Raw genomic sequence first — 27,028 nt, forward strand, 5'->3', positions numbered from 1 at the left:
TGGAAAAATCAACTGCATTTGTGCTTCTGCCAGTTTTGCACCTTGAAATGGATGGAGTCCCATACGTAAGCATATGTTTCTGTCTGCGACACACATGATGGCGTTCAGTGTGTGAAGACGGCATGGTCTCAGTTCTCAGTGCTGAGGTAGAAACAGCTGATTCCTCCCAGTCACTTGGCAAAGCAGAGAAACTGGGCCACTGGTTGTATAAAGAGAAGAGAGAGAGATCATAGTCTCACACACACACACACACACACACACACACACACACACACACACACACACACACACACACACACACACACACACACACACACACCTTTAAAATCAGTTTTAATATTCATGATACAAAGCCTCGTTAATTTTACAGTGGGACTTTGCGTACCTGTACTTCAACATTAATGATGATGTTATGGTGGAGTTTTAGAGACTCCTAAAGATTAAAGACTTTCTTTGTAGCGCTGCAGATTTTGTATACCACCTGCTGGCAATCTTCCTGCAAGCTCATTTTTTGGGAGCTTCTCATTAAATTTACGAATGCTTGAAGGAAGACATATTTTCTATTCTCTCCATCTGTATTTTTGTCCATATGGGATGAAGTGCTAAATAAGTTCTTTTCTCTCTCTCGTCTCCTGACGTCTCTGCTTTTCTTCACTCGGGGAGAGTTTGCTGAGGAGGCAGCACATGCATACCTCAGCTATCTAATCTATCTCTTCTGAATCCATCAACACCGGTGCATATTCTCACCTTCCACTTAAGCTCTTCATTATTTGCTGTCCTCCTCAGAGAGAGAGAGCCGAGGGAGACCGATATAAGTCAAGGGTGGGAGAATGTTGTTAAAAAGGTCACTGCCACACCAATGAGTGATAAATAAAGAAATAGATATATAAAAATAAGCCCAGGTAGTTAGCAGCATAATGAGACATCTGCGCCCATCAGCAATCGATGAGCTCCAGAGACAGTAATCACTACAGCTTCCTTAACCATCTTTTAATTGGATGTCAGTCATTTACACTGCAGCTGCAATATCCCTCGCAGACCTTCTCTACGTGCTCGTATGAGAAAGACAAAATGATCGAGGTGTGTGTGCGAGTCTGTTCCACTAAATGCGTATAATTAAATAATGTGTCCTTTGCATTTGTGTATATAAGCACCGTGTGTGTATCAGCGTGTGTGTGGCAGCACTCAGCAGTGATTACCATTGATTTTTCCAGGAGGGGCCTTTCTCCCGCTCCACCCCTCCCTCTCGTTGCTCTCTGGCGTGCAAATAGCTATAATTTCGCTCTCACGGTCTTGGTCACTACGGGCTCTGCCCTGCTGCAGTGTAAAAGATGGCAGTCATCGATCGGGGCATCTGGACGCCTGCCCTGCCCCTCCTGCTGAAGGATCCCTCTGTCGATGGGAGTCTCAGGTAAGTTACGAGCAGGTCTGCACGGCATCCAATTAACTAAAGCACTCAATGGCAGCCAGCGCCTCCCTCACTCCCAACGTATCTGTCAGCTGTGAGCATCGAACCATCACAGTCAGCTTGTACAGGCCTGTTATAACACACACACACACACACACACACACACACACACACACATATATATATATATATATATATATATATATATATACCACCTACAGATAAGTGTCTCCAGGCCCTGCAGCTGCAGGAAGAGACGCTGCTTTCTGTATGTCTGTCACATGTGAGCTGTTTTCACTGACAGCCTCTCGTTTTCATTCCTCACAAAAAAAAACAAAAAACACCTCTTTCACCTTGGATGGCGATTATCATTCACAACCACCATGACGGCATAATCATAAAAATATAATTGTCTGGCCTTTTTTCTATGGAGCACCCCATCATAAATGCACAGCTGATTGCTGTAGACGTGAGTGCTCAGTAGTAATCGGACTCACCAGCAGCCTCAGCAGAGTCACTGGCTGGAAGGAGTAAGTGTGACCCTGCTGAGATCAAATCCCTCTCGCTGTTCAAAGTCATTATTTGAAGTCTGCGTTGATTAAATATTGAGTGACATGAGAGATGCTGTATTGAATCAGGTTCATTATGTGAGACCTCTGTGGCCAAAACGACTGGAATTCACCAGGCAAAGAGGAGAAACAGCCAAACAAAGAAAAGAGGAAACGCAATAATAGACATTTTCTCAGCTGCAATTAATATTCCAAGACACCACCATGAACTGACACCGATTATTCTCTAAGTGCTATTGTTTTCTTCCCACTGAAGAGGATTGATCATCGTCATGTTTTTGGGAGAAGTGGTGAGAAGCTTGACATGTTTTTATTTTATTTATTTCAATGTAACACGGCCAGAGGTGTTTGCAATCCTGAGCACATTAGGACCTGATTACTGCAATTTTCTTCCATCTCCATCCCAAATCCTCGTCTTCCCCTCCCTAAATAAACCCCCAAGATCCTGTCATTTTGGCAGGTTTTCTCTTCCTCTCTCTCTCTCCCCTCTCTCTCTCCGGCACTAAGCCCACTGGGCCTAGTGGGAAGATCTAGCAATCCGCGTAATGTGAGCATAATAACACCAACAAAACATCTCATTCCACGTCTAATTCAGTGTAGCGGCCGGGCCACTGTGTGTGGGATGGAAGGCAATCCTCTGTGCCGTCTCCCACCACGACAGCCTGAGGTATTCCTCTATACCAGCAGCTACACCTCGCTGTACACACAACACAACCCCCCCCCCCCCCGTGGTTTTGACCCGTAGTAGTGGCACCGGCTCAGTCCATGTGACCCTTCTTGCAGAAATGACGGCGTGAATATAGAATGTTTTTTTGCATTATGAGAGAAGCCGGTATCATTGTAATCAAAGGCTTTTATTCCTTCTCCTTCTGAATTCCAGCCCGCAGGGTCCTAATTTCATCAGCTATATTACAGCTCTCATTACTTCAGAAAGAAGAACACAGTAGCCCACATTTTAAGTCACTGCTCTCTTTATGAGCTTCTTTTGCCCTGAGCATGAACATCATCAGGTTTATTATTGCCTCTCTATTGTCCAGTGCGATCGTCTTTGCCTCACTGCGCGGAGCGACTACAAAGCTTTGCATTTATCAAACCCTTGCCCCCTTCCTCTTCATCATAGTCCTAGACTATGCGCTCAGGAAGGCCATCAGTGGACGGGAGCTAGAACTCGGCCTCACAATAACACCTAGGAGGTCGAGACGACACCCAGCTCTAGGTGTCTCGGACCTGGACTATGCGGATGACATCAGTCTGCTCTCTGACCGCGTAGAGCAAGCACAGGAACTCCTGGGCAGAGTGGAGACAGAGTACGCCATGGTTGACCTTCAGCTAAATGCCAAGAAAACTGAGTTCATAACATATAACATCCCCCCGGACCATCCACCTCTAAATACAACAGGAAGTCAATGATTTCAAATACCTGGGCTTGTGGGTCAACTCGTCCGAGCAAGACCTTAAAGTGAGGAAGGCGCTTGCATGGAGGGCCCTGAACCCATGACCTGTGTGTGGAACTCCAACCTCCCCCGACAAATGAACCTCAGCTTCTTCCATGCAACAGTGGAGTCTGTTCTCCTGTATGGCAGTGAATGCTGGACCCTGAATCCCACCCTGCAGAAATCCCTAGATGGGTGCTACACGAGAATGCTGCGTGTGGTACTTGGCATCAACAAGGATGAGCATGTCACCAACACACACTTGTATGGGGGGGGGGGGGGGCGCTAAGGGTGGGTGAGAAAACAGCGGTCAGGAGAATGAGGCTGGCAGGTCACTGCCAGAGACACCAAGAGCTGCCAGCCAGCAAACTTGTGCTGTGGGAGCCAACACACGGGCACCGATCACGAGGGCAGTCCCGCAGTAACATACGTGGACGTACTCAGGAAAGATGCGGGAGCAGAAAATACTGGCGAGCTAGCCAGATGCGTGGAGGATCGGGATGACTGGAAGCACCGATGGAGGACGTCTGAGGACGACCTAGTAGTAGTATCAAGAGTTCTTTTTTTGAAGTGTGCATGAATTAGTCATTTGAACCCCTAAATGACATAATTTGTTCCCCGAATGTAACAATTAGAGCTTATAAATTATTCCAAATATAAATCCAACCTTTTTACTGTTCGGTAGAAATGACAAGTTGTCTTGTTGTGCCCGTCCAAACCCCAAAGATATAAAACAGAGAACAGTCTCCATATCTGTGAGGCTGAAAACCGTCACGATGATCGTCGTTGCCGCTCTACAAATGATGAGATCATCCCTTCAAATGATGAGTGTTAAATACTTTGAAGAAGATGATCAAACATCTCTCCACTACCTACAAGCTCTGAAGCTTTTACGCAAGAACGCTGCAATATATGTTTAAAAATGTATCCGAATATACATATCGCCACAAAACAGTAAAACATCTACCTTGGAGTCATGATCTGTGATTTAAGACAGAGAATTGTCTCCTCTCAGTCCTCTCCCCTCCCCCTCCCCCCTGTCAATCATTCTCACTCATCAGCAAACTTTGTCAGCGCTGTCACCTGAAGAGCTCACACACTACCAAGGCCCTGATTAAACCCAAACGCTAATTATCCAGCAACAGTATAACCTTCACTCACCTCCCTGTGAGCCACACACACACACACACACACACACACACACACACACACACACACACACACACACACACACACACACACACACACACACACACACACACACACACACGCACCACGTTGTCATGGTACCTCAGTAATCACGCGGTGCCTGGAGGAGGCGTGTACCCGGTGTGCTCTCTTTGCAGTCAATGGAAACAAAGCCACTCAACATTATTAACGGGGGGGACGGGACGGGATGGGGTGGGGGGGGGAGGGGGGGGTACATCAAGGCACTCTTTTGATTTGAGAGATTTGATTTTCTGATGATTTCGACTTCGGTTTCCAAAAGTCTTATGGCCACGTTTTTTAGATGGAGAAACTGATGGAGTAAGGTGCATACTTGTTATCGTGATTAGCACCACTGCTTCCCGTGCGTTTACTACACTGATACTCCTTAAATCTGCTTGTGTGGATGCTCCCAACCCCGACTTAACCGTTCAAACAACATGTTGATGCTTTTTCAGTTTGCACCTCAGCTGTTAAAGAGCTGTCTTCATAAAGATCACCGGTTTGTGATGTGATCAGCTAATAACAAGCAGATCTCAGCGACCTCTGTGATGTAAAATACTGGAACATCATTTATTGATTCATGCCACATTTTGGTTTAAAGGTTGAAGCAATAGTTCGACATTCTGAGAGAAACATTGATACAATATAAACCAAGAGCTGTTAGCTCAGTGCAAAAGCCTGAAAATCAAAAACACCAGGTGGAAACAGCTAGCCTGGCTCTGTGTGAGGTCAGAACACATTCATCTACGGGAATTAACATGTTCGTCAGTGAGCTTTAGAGTCTTTCCTGTCTTCAGACAGAACCTGGCTTGTTGTTTCCCGTCTTTAAGCTAAGCTAAGATAAGCTAAGCTAAGCTAACCATCTGCTGGCTGTAGCCTAATATTGATCGCACAGATATGAGAGTATTGATTTTCTAACCTTTCACAAGAAACACGTGTGTTTCCCAAAATGGTGAACATTACTCTTTACAAAAACTTCTTCTCTCATCGCCAATGATCAACTAATTGTGCAATTTTATTAAAATCATGCGTAGTTAAGTGTGTGTACATAGGTTCTGTCTGTCTGTCTGTCTGTCCCCTTATCTTTCTCTCTTCACCTCCTCGTCCTCCTGATTCTGTTACGTTACTTCCCTTTAACATGTGTGGCTGTGTGTCATCAGTGGTTTCAGTATAATAGTCCGCTCTTCAACATGGTGTTTATTTTAAATAGCCAATCTAGCTTTCAAGTCTGCGAACAGCATTTGACAAAAGCCAGTTTTACGAGCATGTTAGCATAGCAATCAGAGTCAGTCAGCACCGCTGGAAGCTGCCTCACAGGGCACTAACAATCAACTTAATATGACTGGTTATTTCTAAATCCAGTGATTCATTCACACGTCGTGTGCCCTGGCAGTGAACGGCCACCAAAACAACATGTTCACATTGTACGGAGACTGTCACAGAGTTTCAACAGCAAACAGTTTGATATACTGTAGCTTCTCAACGCTGATAACATTTCCCAGCAGCCCATTTGATGAACGATTTATAAATACAATGATTGCGGATGGTTTACGTCTGACTGCAGACTTTGACACAACGGAGGATGTGCGCTGTCCAAGGTCCTGAAACTCCCCGTGCACAGCGCAGCTTCCTGATCTGATGACGATCATCTTGCGTAGAAACCACACCAGAAATGTGTCGGATGTGCTGCAACGCCTCCTTTTACTTCCATTCGTCATCTCGTAAAATGATTTGTTAAATGTCTAAATTATGAAAGAGTAAGACAAAACATCCAGCCCCTCCTCTCAGAGCTCTTTTCCTCTTGACTTGCTCTTGGCTCGTTCCCAGCGGAGAGCAGGAGGCCAGGCAGTAAAAGTTTGTCATTTTTCTGCAATGAAATATTGTTATTTTACCCTATTTGTGTATTTATGTTCAGCAACAGCAAAGCAATCAATCACTGTACATTAAAATGAAACACCCGCTGCGTTCAATCCTTTTTATTCCTCCCAAACGGCTTCTCTGGCTTATTAAATTATTATTTGAAAACTTCAATTAATTAAGGAATTCATGGAAAGGACATGCTTTGCTTTTTTTCTACAGTCTAAATGCATTTAGTCTGCACCGACTCTTTTTAATGATCAACTTAACTATGAAATATAATTCTAACATAGCTCCATACATTTTAATGGAGAAGGTATTACTTTTTATATTCTTCGCAGAATCACTGACTTGTCATCCCGCTTCCTCTCACGGCTCAGAAACTATCCACTGATCATTGTACGACGAAGCATCGATGCATCGCACTGCTGGCTGTTTACACACTAAGTAAAGGACACCATGCAGAGGAAGGATCCTCGATAACACATGACACATCATCTGTGTGCAGACGTAAACTCCACAGACACATGTATATCAGCTGAGCCTCACGTCTCATTACGTAACGTGAGACGTGAATCAAGGAGACTGAAGTGACTCCGCTCTCTGTTCAACGCTGCTGAACCTTCAGTCCCACGGAGATGAAACACACGTAATGAACATGACTCTGTGCTAATTGATTAAAGCAGGACTTTATTAACTTAAAGCTACAATATATAAAGAGAAATGCATATTAACTTGAAAGTCAAATCACAAGTTTATGTCAGAGTAATTATACTGAACATGAGATTAAAGGAAACAATTTTCCCTCTTGGGGAATTTCACATGTAGCAAGTGCTACACATGCAAAACGGATCCACTCAAAGTCTCCTCGCAAATGTCACTTGAAAGTCATTCTGTTAAAAAGCGCTTGTGCTCGCCGTATTATTTGGGGTCTGCTCGTGGCCCTAAACATAACGCCGTCAGTGGAAGCCCCTCGCCTTGCGGACAGACTGAGCTCCTCGGTGCTGCTTCAGATCCTCTCTCTCCGGCGCTGAAATAGAATCCTAATGTGCAGCTCGCACACGGCTCGGGGTCAGAGGTCGTCTCATTTTCTGAGTAGATTCATATCTCAGTGTTTCCCCCCCCTGAGATGTCTCTTGCCCACTCCGCTGTGTGGAACCTTTCTCAGAGGAACCCTGTCCACAGCGTTTGACCTCCCTTTCATTACGCCCCGACTCCCAAATGTCTTTCTGTTAAGAGTGCAGGCTGCGGAGGTGCAGATTCACACCCCTGCCACGCGGCCTCTTCACCCCATCACTCCCTTAATTACGGGTGAGGATATACACGGGGAGTCTGCTATCAGTGCTATAATGCAGTGGACTTACCATTTCATGGAGCCCATTGTTCAAAGACATCATCCATCGTGCTCTGTAGTTTAACTCGCAGCGATGTGCTGAATGGGCACTCAGCCTAACCCTACAAAGCGCTCACTCTGCAGTATGCACGGCTTCCTACATTCCTGCTCATGTTTAATATCAAACAACACTTTATTTGTGTTGCAGCGTGAGGTGCACTAACGGCAACACACTGCTACAATTCGCATCAGCCGTCCTACTTATGTGAGGAAAAAATATCCACCTTCATTATGCATAGGACTCTTGACAATCCCCTCCTAGGATTAGGGACGTGTGTGACAGGGAGGGCGCAGGCAGGCAGGGCTCAGCCGAAAATGGGGAAAAGGAGGAAAATATGCAATGTTATATATTTCCCCCCCCCCCTCTGCTCTGTCTTCATGCTTTCCATCTCATGCACCCACATCCAGTGTATTATACGTTAAACTGTAAGTAATGACAGAGCTCAAGTATATTCTAGTCAGCGATAATAAGAAAGCCTCGGGGATTTTCTCAACATCAGCGTGCACAGGCATATGAAAATGCATAGACGACCCACAATGCATCTGGGCTTTTTCCTGCTTTTTTGTAATTCCTGGTAGCTGTTGGTGTGATGGCACGAACCAAGTAATACGAAAAGGCAACACGTCTGCAATGAGACAGGAACGCTGATGTCTGATTTCCCCTCCAGAGGAATTCAATCAGTATAACCTGTGTACATAATTCAGCTAAGTCCTTTAAAATATCACTATGCTAATATTGACAGCTAGTTACATTTGATACGAGCGTCACGGTTCGAGCCACACACCGATTCCCCAGCTGGTGTTAATTAGGTTCACATGGCTTTCACTTATTTCCTCTGAACATTTCTACATTTCTGACACCGGGTACATCAGTCCGACTGCAGGAAAGCCGACATGTCTTGTGAAATGGATTCACTTTCCAAAAAACTGTGGGAACCTCTCATGTTCCAGTGAGAATGAAGATCTTGTATTTTAACACCTTGTTAAGATTGTGCCTATAGATGAACATTTTCTCCCTCATTATCGCCGCCTAGATGGCGTCTCTCTTCGCAGCTCAGAGCGTGAGAGATTTCATTAAAGTAGCTGCTTAATTATGTAGGTGTTGAAATTTAATTAATGAAAAGGGTAGAGCAACTCCATTACTCTGACACATTTCTGACACTTGCAGAGAAAAGGAAAGATCTTGTTCCAGCAGAGAAGAGCGTCCCTCGAACACGTCTTTCTTTCTTCAGCCGTGTCCAACCTATAGTACCTGTCTTCTCACTTGCTAAGCTTACACCTCACCATCGATCATCCCTAGCAGTGTCAGACGAGTTGACAGCTCGACTCTCCTTTCCCCAAGACTCTCGCTCTCCCTCGGTGGAAAAAAAAAAGTGACAGAGAGTAAACGCCCTCCTTTCTGCTGATGTACACTTTTGAACATTTTTCTTTTTATGGAGTCTGTGTTGAATAAGTCATTTACAGTGTCCCCATCAGGAAGATGCTCTCTGCACACACTGTCTTCATCGAGGGAATTAAACAAGCAGCATGGATGATAACTTGTTACTTCTCTACGCCACGTGACAGTTGGCGTTACATGCATGCAGGGTTTTCAGAATAAACTAACGTGGTTGGGTTTTTGGAAAGGTTTGTGGTTTGTGTTAAAATAATTGTCTCCTGGGACAAAGGCCCGTGTTTTTGGATCCTCCTGCCCACGCAGACTTCATCGCTCTTCATTCTTCTCGGTTCCTGATTACGTGTTTATAATGTCATGGAATTGTATAATGTCAGTCCCAACGAACACATTTTTGGTCCAACTTCTAGGCGGAGGAGTAAAAGTATTTGATCAACTTTCTTCACTCAGGAAATTACTCATATCTCCGGAGATACAGATGTGTCCTAACCTTTTAGGATTCAGACTCGCACACATAATCCGTAGGAGGAGAAATGCTCTTTGATGACAATGAGATCCATCAAATCATTTTTGTGTCTGACTTTGTGTGGGATGCAAAGCAGAGCATTCAAACAGGACCGCACAAACTCCCAGTGACACGGGACACAAGCAGCTCTGCAACAGTGAGGACCAATCATTTATGGAGTAATAAATAAACCTTGATGCTTCTTAAAAACGCCTCAGATAATGTGCAAATTCATTCATATTTAATATCTGCTTCATGCCAGCAGAGGCTTAATTCTTTATCTATTTAAAATGACAGATGTTGATCATACTTTATATTGTTATGGTGTTTTTCCCCAGACATGAAATGTCCCCCAAACTTCTTTGCAACTGTTAATATATTATTATGAGATAGAAGCTTTTATTTTAGCATCAAATGTTTACTTTCATAAGATAGACATACACTTAAAGTCATTTATTTATTATTACAAACCGCAGCTGTCACAAACGCCACATTACAACATGAGAGCGTGAAAGTGCGACTGTGATACTTTGAGTTCAAGGTTCATCTCTAGATGCTCTACAAGCCGTGTTGTGCAGACTGGGTTGTAAATAAAAGATCCTGCATCAGAAAATCAAAAAGTATAAATTTATAAAGATACCCTTTCTGTTTAAATTCAAATAAAACTTATTTCCAAAGGCTTTTCCAACCCATGTCTCACGTGCACGCAGCCTGCACATGAACACACGCCATCAGAAACCAACTCGACGTGCGCTCTCATCTTCTCAGCAGACACTGTGCACGGTGCACTGAGTCTTCCTCCCCTTCCCTTAAGCTCGGAGATGTAGAACATTGTGAAGCACAGAACAACACAACGTTGACTTCTTCAGAGTTAGCCTCAAATAATTTCCCCGTGTCGCCGCTGTATCCACGTGTAGATCACACAGGTGAATAATCCCTCTGAAAGCTTCTGCGCGGCGGGCTCGATGTTGAGTCACACATTCATTCAGTCACAAGCCCTCTTTAGTGCTGATCACAGAAAGCTTCAGGGCAACATTTGCGACAGCAGGTTTTCGCCTGCATCCCTGTCCCTCAAGCGTTCATATCCAGCAATGCCAGCAAGTGGCCATTACACAATCTGCAGCAGCCTGATCTCTGAGAGACCGAGGCAAAGGGAGCAGAGGCGTGCTGGTGTGTGCCAGAGAGCCGCAGAGCCGGATGCTAGATGACGAGACCGAAATGAAAGAACAAAGTTGGTGGCTTTCCAGCTTCACTGTGGGATGTTCATACAGTATTAAACCGTAGATGGCTTTAAGTGCAGCAGCTCCAGCCAACCGGCCACAGACTCCCTTTGATGTTGAGGGGAGCGCAGAGGGGAGGGACGGAGGATGAGGAGGGAGAGGGGGGTGAGGGTGAGCAGACCGCAGCTGTTTTGGCCTCTCCACTGTCACAGCTGACATGGCGAGAGCCAACAATAATTCTTCTCTGTAGTTCTGCACTACAGCCCTCATCCACCTCCACGCCAGCCACCTTCCCCAACCTCCATCCCGCCCCCCTGCTGGGACGGACGCCCGCCTGCCTCCCTGCCTGTCTGCAAATTGAATTCACACACATATAAATACACCGGCAAGGGAAGTAAAAGACTAACTGAAGCAGATCAAGACAGGCGAAAGGTACATTTCTAAGCATCATTATACCTGAACACAGGTCACTGCGCTGAACATGTGACTGTTGCATAGAAAGCTCCAGGAAAACCAGTGCGATTTGATATATTAATATCTCAGTGTCTTTGTCTCCATCAGAGCTGGATAACTGTGGGTTCTCGTAAATACATGCATGACTCTGAGCTCCCTCCGTCTGCAGGACACCTCCCTCCACTTCCAGTGACTAACATGCACCTTATGCTTCACCCCCTCACTCTCCTCTCTGCTCTGGATTGGTGTCTGATTCATACTGTTCTGTATGATTAATTTTAAAGGATATCTCTTGTATAAAAAGCCCTCCTCTTTGAAGTTCATTTCCAGACGCCCCATGGATTACACTCGGTGCTCGGTGGAATAGGTTAACATGTCCAGATGTGCTGTGAAGAACTAAATGAACTGGAGACAATTTTGGTTGTGATCCGTAGATAATTCTCAACTTTTAATGATGCCCCATGGCTCCTCTGGAACACGGTACACCTTCAGGCATTAGCACCGTGAGAGCACAAAGGGAAAGTCATCTTTGTAATAGTGAAAGCTCATTTCCCATAGTGTTCAACAGTACCTTCACTAAAATAGCACACTGATTGGGATTTATGTCTCGCATGTCTCTGTGCCGCTGCGAGGATGCAAAAAACGTACACAGCGACACAGCTTCTCCAGGGTCTTGTGCTGTGCTTCACGTGTCTACGCTATATTTACAGAACTGTGGAGATGATGCAGACTTTTTACTGTTGCTACTTTAAGATTATCTTCAGTTGAGACGAGTGTTCACATTCAAGGCATCCATTGGTTTCCATTAATTTATGCATCAGATCAAAATCAATCAGCAGACCCTTCGTTGTGTTTGAGTTTTATGATCCATCATAATAAATACCACGTGTAATGTTCTAGTAACATTAAGTAGCACAATGCAGACTCTTTAACTGCACTGCAACAACACCGGGACGTTAACTGTGATGGATTACACAACTCAACAGTTGGCTAATTGAATTTCATATAGAAATGAATAAAAATCTGCATGCATTTTGAAATGAGTGACCACAAATGTGAAGTGATGTGAATGAAAACATTAAATATAGAAAGATATATAAAGAAAAAGTCAAATAACCAAAGCGTCCAGTTGTAGAATATAAAAGGCCGTCATATCGTAACTTAAGGCCCACATATCCGTATGGCGGAAACGTATACGAAAAATAGCTCACAATTTATCAGAGTCCGAATACGTCCAACTCTTCAATCGGATCAGAAAAGTGAACGTATACAGATACGCATGTCTAACCCTATTGATATCGTATCACTTACTTATACAAAATGTATCAGACGAATGCCCAACGGATGCATAATGTATACAAAAATATAGCGTATACAAAATATCGGCAACACGCTGGTGTACATTGATATAAGTTAAGGTATAAGTAGTATTCGTTAAGAGCTCACTGTGTTACGCTGGGGTGCGTTGTTGACGTAACCGACGTGTGCTTCATAAGATATGCAGACGTTACGTTACGTTAGACATACGTGAATACGGAATACGTACGTGAATACTTACCTACGTAAATACCTACGTGACTACGTTAGAGGTACGTTAGATATAGGCTACGTCGGCTGACGGTGAACCCTACAGCCAGTTTATTGATAACGAGTGGATACCCTATAAGATGATGCCTGATGACGGAGTAACTTGTTAAACGTGTTTCTACAGTACAGCTAGCGTTCAGCTAGCGTTTTGGGAGCTTATTGGGGTTTGAATATAGTATATAGGGTCCCTGTGAGTAGCTGATCCTCACTTCTTCACAGCACGTCTTGATGAATACATCAACCCATCATCAGCGAGCATGGAGGATGCAGAGAGGCTGAGACAAGAGTACATTCTGTTCTCCAGTATCAGCATGACGTGAACCAAATAGCACTTTTCCAGCTCCGTAGGCCAGACGCTCTGATACGTTTTAAATAAGTAAGTGATGCGCTATCAATGTTTGACATACGTATAATAATTCATTATGTATTAGTTATGTATACGTCAGCTACAACTCCGCTGTGGAAAGGTTGGACGTATTTGGGCTCCATATACGCCGGCATATGTTTCTGCCATACGGAACTGTGACAGGGCTGTATGTCTGGCATGTTCGGCGTATCGTCGGGCGTCCATTGAACGATCACAACTTATCCTTAATTTATATCAACCTATTGCCGATATTTCATATGCGCTGGCATACGTTTCTGTCATATGGATATGTGTGACAGGGCCTTTAGTCAGCGACCTCATAACCTATAAATATTATGTTTTATTACAGAACTATTATTCATTTTGTGCCAAATGTTGTACATGTGATGACACAGAGTTATGTTGTCGGGCTGCCCATCACAATGGCAGTACCATCAGAACAGAACCAGTATCTGTCAGTGAAGAAGCTTTACATGGATCTACTTGTCTTTCTGATGCGACTCTGAAAGCTTCTCTGTACAGTGGGCGAGCCTCTGCAATGCAACGTTGGTATTCTGGCCAAGTTCTTCTTTGCCCTCCCAGGAGGAAGTTCATGCATAATGGATTAATTGTTGCTCACATCCACATGTAAAGGGCCCACAGGTTAGTATTCCGGCAGCCTCACGGCGCTCAATAGGTCACCCAAATGGCCATGCCCAGCAATATCACTGCAAATCTATTGAAATAGTTCAATTAGGTCCACAAGTGCTCGACAGTCTCCAGTGAGTGACTGCTAAAGAGCTGTAATAGGCACCTTTTGAGTATTCCCTGTTGCTAATACGTTTAAAATGGACACATGCGCTCTGCGTATTTCACACACACACACACACACACACACACAGATACACACGCAGGTATGTAAAGGGCCACTGGAGAAAGTGAATGTCAATGCAATGCAGCGGTGACAGCCAGCCGCGGCGGCAGTGGAATGGGCCCCCGTGTTGAGAGGAATGTAATGACGCACAAGACAATCAGAGTCCGATGTACGAACGGCTTCCACTTTGTTGTGACGTGCTGAGGACCGGTGACAGGCGGACTGGAGAGGCATTAAAGGGGGTGTCCTCTCCCCCCGTGTGTCCCCTTGGAGATGGGTTATATTTCCACTCCAGCATCTTTATTTATGCCAGCTCCCCTGGTGAACGCTCAGGGATATTGGTTCTGTCTGAACCTGAGTGCGACGGCGAGCTCTACTTTTCTTGTTATACCTGCATTCTTAGAATCTGGCATTTATCTGCAGAAGACTGCGAGCCAAAGCAGCAGGTTGTACTATCTACGAAGGCTGAGAGCAGAGTAAAAGAGTTCAAACCGCACAGCATCAGACAGGCCGGAGGAAGTGTTGGAAACTTTCTTTGCTCTCTATAATAGAAACTTTAGCTTGTTTCTAATGGATTCCCTCCACCTTTGGCAGAACAGGAGCTTCGCTGTTTCGTGTGTGTTCACGAGCTGAAATCAAACATTACTTACATCCTGTTTATTCATAGGAGCGATATTTAACAAGAAATACATGTTGACACCAAAGCTATCATTCGTTTCAATCCTTGTTGTCGACGAACTAAACAGAGTTAATATCAACTTACTACAATCAAATCACTCGGAGAAGCATTTTGCTGTGGAAGAGGAAATTGAGCACTACACGCAGCCACTCTGCACAACAGGCGCAACACAAATTGTGTTGATGTTACCCAGTGCATAAATATTTTGCTAGAATACATCCGACTCGTGCATGAATAACAATAAAATGAATGCCACATCCAGCCCTTGCAGCTCTCTATAAACAGCACAATTAGACGCTGGGAGATTTGAGTCCTATAATGAAAGTCTCCTCATTTCAAACGTCTCTTTGATCACCTCACTGACAAGAGCAACAATGCCGCTCCGGCATTCACAGTAATAAGCATGAGGGAGACTGTTGTGTCAGGTGTCACAGTCAAAATGTAGAAATATGCAGAGCGAGACGGCACGACTAGTGTACTTGATATAAATGTGAGTATATACAGTGTTATTGTTTGGTCTTCTAGGGAAACAGGAAGTGGAAATGCTCTGCAGACAACGACTGAAACAGCCGCAGGAAATGGCTGGTCGGGGAGACGGCGGCCATTTTGTGCCCTAATGAACTAATGATAAACATCGGCGGGCGCAAGGCAGGCCGTCTGGCGAGCAGCGGGCCTGCGGGAGATGGCGCAGTGGGAGAGTGTAAGGGTGGAGGCTGTGGAGTAGAGAGATGAATTACAGCGCCGCAGAATTAACAAGCCACTTCCAGTTGTTCCACCAAGAGAGCAGCTTGCGAAGATCAAAGATGGTCATTGTTACTGCCAAGGACATCTTTTCACAGATATCTGTGTTTTGGATCTTTTAATTGCAGAAGTTTTCGCGGGAGTGCTGAAACAACAAAATGTAATTAGGGAAATATCCAGACTGCGTCTATTTTGTCATTTGATAACTTTGAAAACTTTGCCAAGTTGATGTTTTTGCTTTTATTTAACTTCTGGTATACAAGAAAGGATGGACACTGGTAATAATTGGGAGGTCAGCATGTTATGTAGAACGTTGTTGAGTCTAGTGGCTGTATTTGTGTTTTTTTGAGATTTTGAGTTTAGCAATTCTTGGATCAAAATGTAAAAACAGTTAATTACTGCTTTTTAACTTTAACGTCGACTGTAGCTTTAAACATTCCTAATAAGCAGATACATACACACGTTAATAAACATGTTTGAAGTCTGATCCTCTGAAAGGTTAGCGACAGACCTGCTGGCAACGTGCAGCGTTTAGAACAGCACACATTGATGCTCCGCTCGTCTTCCATCTTCTTCATTCAACACACATCCAAACACAAAGGCAACCCACTGATACTAATTCCCTTCACCCGACGCGTCCTCCGGATGGAAATGTCTTTTAAGTACTCAACCACAGTCAATTACTGTTGACTTACAGTAAAAGACGAATCAATTCCTTCTCTCTCGCTGTGTGTTGCTGACTCCTGCTGAGGCAACACAATGGCTTTCTTTTTAGGGCCACAAAACAGTTTAAGCGATCTACTCTTCTTCTTTTCTGCGAGGACAATTTTCTGCGGCAGAGCAGTCTCAGAATATCAACAGACTGGGCCAAAACACTGGCTGCATACATCATAAGCTTCAAACAGGCAGCAATCTGACGCTGTATTTGCCTCCACAATGCGCAGCTTTGATTGACACCACCAATGGATTTCGCTTTTAGGCTGTCAGATGGCACCTCCGCTTAAGAATGTGACACAGTGAAAGACGTTATATTTTCTTGTCAGTGTGGGTATTAGAAAAAGGAAGTCGTGGTATTGAAACAAGACATCTGCAAATTACACATTGCTGACGGATCGCGTGATGTCTTCCTGCGTGACATATCCATTTCAGGGCATCTCCGTAACAATTTGTACTCTCATAGATACAATGTCTTTACTTTTGAAACGAGATAACCTGTCCAAACCTCTTTGTGGAATAAAAGATAAATCACCTTTGCTCAGAATCATCTTTTCACTTGTCACAAGGCCGCACATTACTCTGCTGGCATGATCTTAATATTTTGAAAGAGTGAATGATCAGTCACCTGAGTGACCCGTTCGGAGGGGCGGTGGGGGTCAGTTAGCTCTAAAGGCTCGCAGGAGAGCCACAGGGAGCCGCTAGTGTTGGTCGATGTCAATGGAGCACTTCCTTTGTCTCCCGGTCAGCTGAATATTTCATAAGTTCAGAAGAGTGAAGGCACTGCTCCACTCAGAGCAGCTGACCTGAGTCAGAAAGTCTTCCTCCTGACCTTCCTCTTCCACCTCGCTACCCGGCCTTCCATTGAAATACCTCACATACATTTGATTACTTCCTCATGTACAGATGAGTCAGTTGCGATTATAGCAGGCTGATTGAGGGAGATAAAATGAAAAGGAATTGTCTTATCTTCAGAAATTGATTGCTTCTTTTGTGATTCACGGTTTCTTTCATTGGATGTTGTCAGCAGCCGGATATTAAGGCTGTAATGCTATAATGGAGTTATTGGTACATTGGTTATTGGTAAAGTGCCGCTTTGATGGCCACTTATCAAAGGCTCAGTACAAACTGGGGAATCGACTTTGAAGAAATAGTATTATTATTTTATCTTAGGAAATACACTGTCTTTGTCCAAAGTTAGAAGAGAAGATATCACTCATGTTTTTATGGTAAACATGTAGCTGCAGGTTAGCTTAGCGTAAAGACTGGAAGCATCAAGTCCGCCTCAGTAACCAGCATCTGTAATGCTAACAACTCGTACTAATGAACACTGTATAACTGTTTTAATATGTACGTACACCTCAGTGTGAACATTATCCCTCTCACACTTTTCATATTAATCAAACAAGAACAAACGTGTTCATTTGGTGCATTTTGTTCTCATCTCCCCTCTTCGCCCCTTAGTGTCTTTATGCTAAGCTAAGCTAAGCTAACTAGCACCAGCAACTTATATTTACCGTACAGACGTAAGATTAGATTATTCTCAATGATTTATTCTCCTCATTTCAACTTTATTCTCAAATCTTCCTAGAATTCTTTCCCCTCCTGCCCAAATACTAAACATCAGATAAACATCTCAGTAACTATGTGGACGACGTCAGCGTAAACACGTCTGTGAAGCTTGCTCGCGTGCACGGACACCAGCGTTGATCCTCTGCAGCATGGCGTACAACGGCAGCATAGAAATGCTAATCACATTATTGGTAACAGTGCTACTCCTTAACAGACAGACCCCCTACTCCTCTCTGCTAACTGGGGAGGAGGCTTTCACGGAGCACCCAGGAGAGAGGAGGAAGCATCCATCCAGAGCTGGAGGTGTTTATTCCTTTGCTTCGTGTCATGCGATGCACCTCGGGTGTCTCCGGAGCCCAACACTCCAGGGTCTCCGGCAGATATAATGAGGTTTGACACAGCGTTAATCGTGGGTAGCAACAGGGTGAGCGGCACAATGTGTTTCTGTGTCAACACATGACAGTGTACTTGAATCCGTATTAGCACAGAAACATCCTCCCAACACAGACCGCATCATTTTAGTTACCTCGTCAGATTAAAGTACAATTGTATTCTCATTAAATGTGCACCTGTGGAGTGACAGTGGACACAGCATCTGTCACAATATACAAGATTATCATAGCCAGAAGAATGCACCATAATAATATTATTGTGATATCTACATAAAATGTGTTTATCGTGCATTTTGTATCTTTTCTGGCCAATTTTCTGGCCAATTACACTCGTATATTGATATATACAGAGATATATAGGGAGGAGGAGGCTGGATCGTAAAAATAAAACCAGAGGCCTCACATCAGCCCACATGTGTTATTAACATCATATCGATATTTAATTATTTATGCATATATATGCACATGCACAAACTCGTAAAAATGCAATGGTATCCCCCTTCTCTAGTGCAGCGTGTATAATATGCACATATAAAATGATGAACTTACATAATATAAGCCCCTCAGTGTTTCGTCCGACTTCACTGTGACCTGTGATCCAGGTCTTTAAAACAGAGACAATAGATGATCATTAATGTGTTTTCACACTTCACACCATGTGAGACAGCGTTGTGGCTCAGAGGCTTGATCTCTCAGATGAAAGGGTGAAAACAGCTCTAATGTATGGGGAGGAGTGGAGCTGCGGGGGGAAAAGCCCCCTGTAAAAATTGCAACAGTGAGCCTTTATTTTCCTCCCGATTGATACTAATTGGCAGCAGAATGCCTTCCTGACAAGTCTCTCGCCCTCAGCGCCTCCCGCATGCGATCGTGATGAACTGCCAACTCCGGAAATAATCCCAAGTTTAGCTGGGAAGGATCATCAAGGCCTTTATAAAGAATCTGCTGGGACCTGAAAGATTTCCTTTCCTTTCCTTTCCTGCCATTTTCTCAGACTTCTCAAACTTGTTTGCTTCCCTCTGTCGGTCCACAAAGTGAAATCTACTTATTAGTTATAAAGTCAATTACAAGGGGCGTAAAAAAGAAACAAGTTACATCTAAATGTATTCAAAAACCTTTTAATTACAATGCTAAATTAGAGTTATTAGAAAGAATAAAATAAACATCGCTCCAGAGTTGAGACAAACAGCCCCCCCCCCGCTGCTCACAGGTAGCAGCCTTCACTATCTATTTATCACCGCTTGATCTCGGAGACGGTTTCATAGATGCTTCGCCAAATATCCCAGGATATAGATTTCCAGAAAAATCACAAATTAATTTACCACATCTTGCGCCAACAATTCTCATTTTTCACATGCTTATAAATTGACTTCACTGCAAAAGATCATTCAGGGCTTAAGATAGATTTTCTTTCTGCTGGTGCTTAATTTGACACTTGACAAAGTGCAGCAGGTTTCATGGATGAACGGGCGTATCTATCATTTAACCATACAGTGCAGTGTGCTGCTCTCACACACACACACGCATACCTCATCAGGGTTCAGAGGGTTAGAGCAGAGACCTTGTAGCTCAAACAAACTATCAAAAATTGGATTATATGCATGATACAATTATGCTGAGTAATTACAGATTGACAATTAATTTGAGGTGATGCAAATAATACATCGCCGACAAGAAGCCATGTTTGTGAGAGAGGCATGCAGAGAGAGAAAACTACATTTCGTATGTGTCTGGATGCACTCGGGGAGGGTCATTAATGGAGGAAGCGTTGTGGTTCTCCCCCCTGCTCCTTCAGGGGAGGGCAGGGTAATGCACTGATGATAAATTGAGATTATGCTGAACTGCTAAAATCCATCTCTGGTGGTAAATCGCTCTCTTTCTCGCGAACTTCTCTCATCACACAGAGTTCAAGTCAGGGCACTTTTGTGGCCCTGTTGACATTTTAAACAAATCAGCTCCGACAGGTCAGGATCCCTTTAGAATCACTGCTGCACAAAGAGGTCAATCACGGGATGAATGATTTATCTCCGGGAGAATAGAGTGTTCCTTTCCAGCTGGAACAAGATGCATGCTAACACACCTCTCTGACAAAGCGCTAGCTTGGATGGAGAGTTGTAATATGCTCTGCACAGCCTGACTTGGCCATCAGTGTGTTGAGCATGCATACAGTGCTGTTATTACTTAAAATCACTGTATTGAAAGAGGCTCCCGCGTGCGAAGGTCACCTTTCTTTCCCACTCGACTGACTTTGAGCACAAATCTCAGCCAAAAAGGGAACGGAGGTCTATCTCACATTCAAGCCCATGTTGTCTGGTGCATGTGATTCTCCCAAAGGCTATACAGTACACAGCGCTGCCAAGCTCTCTTAAATGTGCTAAAATGAACTCTGCCTGGAGGAGCACTGTGTCCAAAACCACGAAGCCTCATCCAGCTAATGATGTAAGTCCCCCTAAGAGCAATGTGTGCACACTGGATTTGTTCTGAGCTGCTCCAGTAGTCTGGCAAATCTCTCTGTGGCATACCTGTTGATGAAACGATTGTGCACGTGCATTGTGCATGAGCGTGTTTAGCATAGAGTGATGATGTGCTTTTTATACTCAATTAAGTTGTGTTTATTTCTCTGCTGGCTGCAAACTCTCCAGTGCTCATCTTTCAGCACTCATTGAGGTCATGTCCTATTACCATCTGTCTTTAGCTGCATCAGGAGTAATCCTCCAGTCCGCTCTCTTCACCTTATTAAAGAGATCAAGTACAACAGCTGCAATTCACATTTCCTTTGACCAACTGCTAATTGTATCATATAGAGCAGTGACATCATGGCAAACCTTGCCGTCAATTTGATGACATAATGACGTCGACAAAGTTCAAATACATAAACAAAGTAGTTTCTTGGTTAAATTGAGGGCGGTGCGTGCACAGTCGACTCTGAAGCTCCATCACATCAATGTACGTCCCCGTGTCGACACGTGCTCCCCGCGAGGCCGAGCAGTCTCGACAAGACGCAACAGTGCCAGCCAGAGTCCACAAGCTACCAGCTGCCTGCGAGCTCACGCAGCCTCATGCTATTCCCAGCCGTGCAGCGGGGCAGCGGTTCAATACATGACTCTGCTGACAAACAGCACGCAAGGCCTATTTGCTCTCTTTTTATATTAAGTATGGGGCCAGATAATACATAGTGCTCGAGTCCTGCAGGGGCAATCATCTTATCTAGGGAGGAGATACAAGTGTTGTGTAGACTACCGAAGAACCATGTGGCAAAAGAAAAGGGAGAAACTGTAGCTTCCTTAGTGAATGTAGATCCTCTCACTTTCAGAGGGACAGGAGGTAAGTAGATGTCCCCCCATGTAAATAGAAACCTACTGATCTATAATCATTATACATTTAGATTTAATTAAAACCTGCAGTAAAGGTTTCCTCTGTTGGATCTCTGAAATATGTATCGGGGGTATCAATCTACCTGTCTGCAGTCTGATATCAAATGTGATGGATGATGGCCGGCCAATGCTAAAGTCAGCTGTTTTTCTGAGGAGCTATCTGGTTCAGACTCAGTCCAAGCACAAATCTGAATGTCACAGTCCCGCTCACATCAAAGGATCCCTTTTGGATTCATTAATTCACAGAGACGGTCCCCCCTATCAATTATAGCCATGATTAAATGTTTTGGAGTCGTCTTGCTCAGTCTTGGAATATTTTTCACCGAAGGCAAAAACTTCACAAGCGTGGCTCCTTTCTTCAGAGAAATTAAATCCTGCAGATCTTCTTACTGCTCTGAGGTTCAGAGTTTAAAATGCACTACAACATCATACTGTCACTGTGTTCTAGTTTTAAGGCTGTGGGTACCTTTATGCGATGCAGAGGAAGTACAACACAGCAGAGGACAGACTGTCAATCAGTGGAGAGATGCTTAAAGGGAAGTTGTTTGGTGAACATGCACCGCAAAGAAAAATGGCAGCCGTGATAACCTCAACGGGAAAAGAAGAATCCAATATTTTGGCTTAAAGGTTGAGAGTGAAAGTTCCTCCGTGACCTTGGAACCAGCAGTTGGCAAACAATATCAATAACTTAGAGAAGTAATGGACCTTGCAGTCAGTGTTTTGCCAACTGCCGTTTCCAAGGTCAAGGATGAACGTTCAACCTCAATCCGTCACAATCGGAAACTTGGATCGTCGATAAAATAACACAAATAGCTGCAAACAATGTGCACATAGTTTGACTATAATTAATGCTTTTAGCATGACATTGTAGCAACTGACCACTAATATACAAGAGGTTCTTATTCCCGACTCGTCACATACAGAGGTCTGTCAGGACTCCTCAACGTTTCTTTTTTTAACTCACTTGTGTTACCAGCCAAGTGAGGGATGTAAATCTGACCACTTGCATATTTCACCAGCATTTGGCATGGTGCCGACTGTGTTCCCTGCCTGCGCGTCAAACTACAGCGTTGCACTAAACACGAGGTTAATGTTGCAACGATACAACTTCTGACTCCTGACTTCCTGTGTCTAATGATGACGCGAATGCTTTGACGTCGGAGTTACTTGAAAGCCCGGGCGTGAACCATGTGTGTCGTATCAGACGCCCTGAATATATAGAACTATATGTTAAAACGTCTATACCATTATTATTTTTAAATAAGAACATATCAAATAACAATTTCTTTCTACACAGTGAGAAGATGTGAGAGGCGGGAGGCTTTCTTACGAGCACACCAGGCGCACAAAGTTAATTCTTGGCAGTGTAACGTGTATTTTAGTGCCACTTGTTTAGAGACGTCCCTCCCGAGTCGCCCACTGATGTTCCTCTCCCATCCATCGAACTTGAAAGAGCGTCTGAAGAAGAGTCTCTCAGCTTGTTTGACGCTGATGTTTGTGATGTTTATTTCTGCACTGGCACTGCCTCGCAGATTCTTCACTGGGATGGGAAATGAAATTGATTGATGGCTTGATGAAGGGGACAGCAGAGGTGTTGATTGATGGAACGCTTGCGCCCCTTTTATTTCTCCATCGCTGACGTAATCGCTTCGAGAATCATTTGTAGCAGCTATACGGTCCCATCATGATGTTTCCTCTGTGAGCATAATATCAGCCTCTTTTATTTCCCATAAGCACTGAGAGCCAGGTGTGAGTCTGCATGCTCTAAGCACTCTGCTTTGCTGAGTCCTTCATTTTGTGTGTTGTTTAGCATCCACACCAATTGATGCTAAACTAAATCCAATATAAGGAAGCACAATTAGTGAAACTCTGGGAGGGACTGCAGCACAGCAATTTCCATCCTTCAGTTTACCTCTACAGAAAGATAAGTGCCGCTCGGTCTGAAGACAACATGCTAATGTGCAGCAGTGCACGCTGCTGTGCTGCCCTCTTTGTTTGTATTTTTTTACAGACCACAATCTTCAAACGCAGAAATGCTTATCTGTGGGAATCAGCGATCTGAAACATAACAAGCCAGACAGCACATAACTGCGTAGTTTTTCACTGCATAGGTAGGCAGCCCTCTGACCGTGACGCTTCAGACACACTGGGCTTGATTTCATCAAACCGCCTGCATCCCAGGGTGAGACAAAACAAGTTCTGAAGTGCACAGCTTCATGTTTAGAGACACTGTGAAATAGCATGAGCGCGGCCAGTAAGGATGCCATCTTTTATTCCAAACTACAGAGGATTTTTTACACTTTTTCTGTGTGTGAAAGTCACGCTGTACCCACACTGTCAAACTACACAGATAGAAGTGTTTTTGTTTTTGGAAAGCGAGACATCTTGAACCTTATCTTCCTCACCGTTGCACGATGTATCCTGGGTAGAACTAGCTGCCTCGTGCGACACACAAAATGGGCACAAGTACATGTTTCACTGCTTTGTTGACTATTTTTCATTTCAATATTTCACCATTCACACCTTACTCTTTTTTTCTTCTTCTGAATACAAGTTGCATCGCCTTGTTAATGCTGATATTTCACACTAAGAGAAGCCTGTGGGGCACTGCAGTGTCAGACATTAGTGCTCTTGTGGTTCTGGCGCACACCACATCAAAATCCCCACAACTCCAATAATACGAGGCAAACCATTTCCTCCTGCTTCACGTCCTTACACCAGAAGTGTTACTAGAGGGAAGCAATCAATAGAGCTCTCACGCTGAAAGGCTGTAAACCTGAAATAGTGCCCATGACAGGCCCTTGCAGGTAATAGGTCAGATGTATTGATTGATCTGTTCATAAACACACATTTTAGGACGGCTTCCTGTGAAATGTTATGTCCATGTATAAAGCAAACAGCTGAAAATGTATGTGATTTATTGATCTACTGTCCTGAAAAATAAGTATATTTTAATGTCTCTCTGGCACTAATTTTGCAGGGAATGTGCGATGATTGTTGGCCGAGAGGACCTGCTGTATAAATCATGCTTCTGAAATTAGAAAGTGCCTTCTCAGCCAAACTGCAGAGCCAGAATTGGGATTCATACGTCAGACCACATACCATTGTCTCACCTCTGCTGTCACGCTGGGAGATGTTTTTTAGTTAGACGCATCATGAGAATGTCTGTGCAGTAAAATGTTGTGCAGACTGACATTTACTGCTCACTTAGTCATGTGGTTTTTTTTAATGCGCCCCATCCATGCACTTAGGAGAAGCAGACCTTTATGAATACCCTTAAATATAGAATTAGAACTCTTCTAAAAATGTAATTTCAACTCCTTCCACAACATAGTCTACTTTAAAGGTTCTATACGAGGGGTGGCTTAATGTTATGTTCCAGTAAGAAATAAGAAAAGCATTATTAATATTTATTTTTAACTTGCTAAAAACTTAAATTACAATGATCCGATTTCAGCCAGTTGGAAATGTATCCGTACAGCGTGACCACATAATTCAGAAACCAAACCTGCGCCCTCACTCCACCTCCGCCTGCAAGCTTAAGCAAGCACGAGCTACGAGCATCGGCAGGTGTAAATGCAACGACCTTTGGATTATAATATCCAGCTAACATATTCAGATACAGATGTTAACATCGCGTGCGGACGGGGAGTCAAGGTAACATATTTGTTCTGGAAGATATTAATATAATGTTCATAATAAAACCCATACAGGGAAGGCTGTAATGAAATACATAAACAGAGTGAGAGCAACTCAGAATAAATAAAAATGACAACACATCCTTCTTCCCTGACTCCCTTAATAATTCCCCAGACACGTTTGTATTCTGTATATATATATATATATATATATATATATATAGGTAATAGCTCAATCTACAAGTCGACATAAGACTGGCTTTGCATTGGGTCCTAAAGGAATATCAGGAGAAGATAACCCTGCTCTGTGTCACTATTGAATCGCAGTCACGGCACATTTCCACCGTACGCCTTTGAAGTCTCAACCACGCCAGCGTGACATATATTTCTTCTCATCCTGAGGAGACTCTGTGTCCTTCATCAAACTTAAATTGAGACGATGCAATCTCTGTTTCTCTTCCCCCCCCCCCCCCTCGTCCTCTCTCTCTCCGTCTCCCCTCGCTAATACACAGTGCTTCCTTCTTCATGCATGAGGGGCTCGCGATCGCTCCCCTCCCTCAGACAGATAGCAGGGGAGATGGATGTGTCAGTCAGTCAGCGCCGTCTCCTCTCGGTCAGGTGCTTTGTGTACTTCAGGTTATTTAGAGGCCTGCTGGCTGGTAAACCGCACACAGACAGTTTTTTTTTTTGAAAAGGCTGAAATGTGTCTTGGGAATGCACAACCGAGTTCATTTTGCTGGGTTGATTTCCAGCTGTTCACAGTGTTGTTTCTTACTGGTACTCCTTCCAGATTGTCCTGCATGTCAATTTACAATTCAGCACTCAAAATAAATGTATGTAAATAAGGATCTAGATGTAGTGTTGCTCGTGGCCTTGCTTGTTTTTCTTTAGGTCCTTTTTGCCACGACGTAGCCCCCTTCACACACTGGAACAGTCAGTTCAGCACATCTCTCCATCTGCAGCGTCATGTCAATGAATAATAAGCACCCGTCCACAATCTCCAATTATGCAAATGTTTTGTTGGGATCCAGATATAGGGTTGTTTGTGGCAGATCTAAATGCAGATGTACCGATGCTTCTATGACATTACAGTCATGAACAAAGGACTGTAATCTTACACTCTCAGCTCCAGCGTGTCAGCTGCCACTACACATTGTACACTACAGTGATGCTATTAAAGAAGTACAAAGGTCTGAGAAATATCGTTTTCTATTTAGCAACCCGATTCATTTCCTCCAGATCTTCAATGTGCTTCTGTGCGGCGACAGTGTGAAGCGGGCTCGAGTTGAAGGCAGGTGACATGTTTTGCGATGAGCTCCTTTCATGGATGGAAGTATCTTTTAACACAATTAAATCCCAGTGCTCTGTACTCCACTCTCCAAGCAGCCGCCCTTTGTTTTGAGGGGTCCTTTGTTGAGACTCTGGTGGCCTAATGATGAGGAAGAGCGAGTTTAGGACTGAGCTCACTTTTAAAAACTATAGTTGTTCTCACTTCTAATGGCTCCATGCAATTTAGAGTATTTGTGGATAAAGTTCACCTTTGTTAGTGTAGTACAGTTAAATAAATGAAGGTTCTGACCTGTAATTTGTATTAATCTGGCAGACGGTGGAGTTCAGGCAGGTCAAAGCAGAGAGCCAAGCTGTTTCTCTCAGTGACCACAGACCACACACATA

Source organism: Cottoperca gobio, chromosome 18 (assembly GCF_900634415.1).
Source record: "Cottoperca gobio chromosome 18, fCotGob3.1, whole genome shotgun sequence".
Taxonomy (NCBI): Eukaryota; Metazoa; Chordata; class Actinopteri; order Perciformes; family Bovichtidae; genus Cottoperca; species Cottoperca gobio.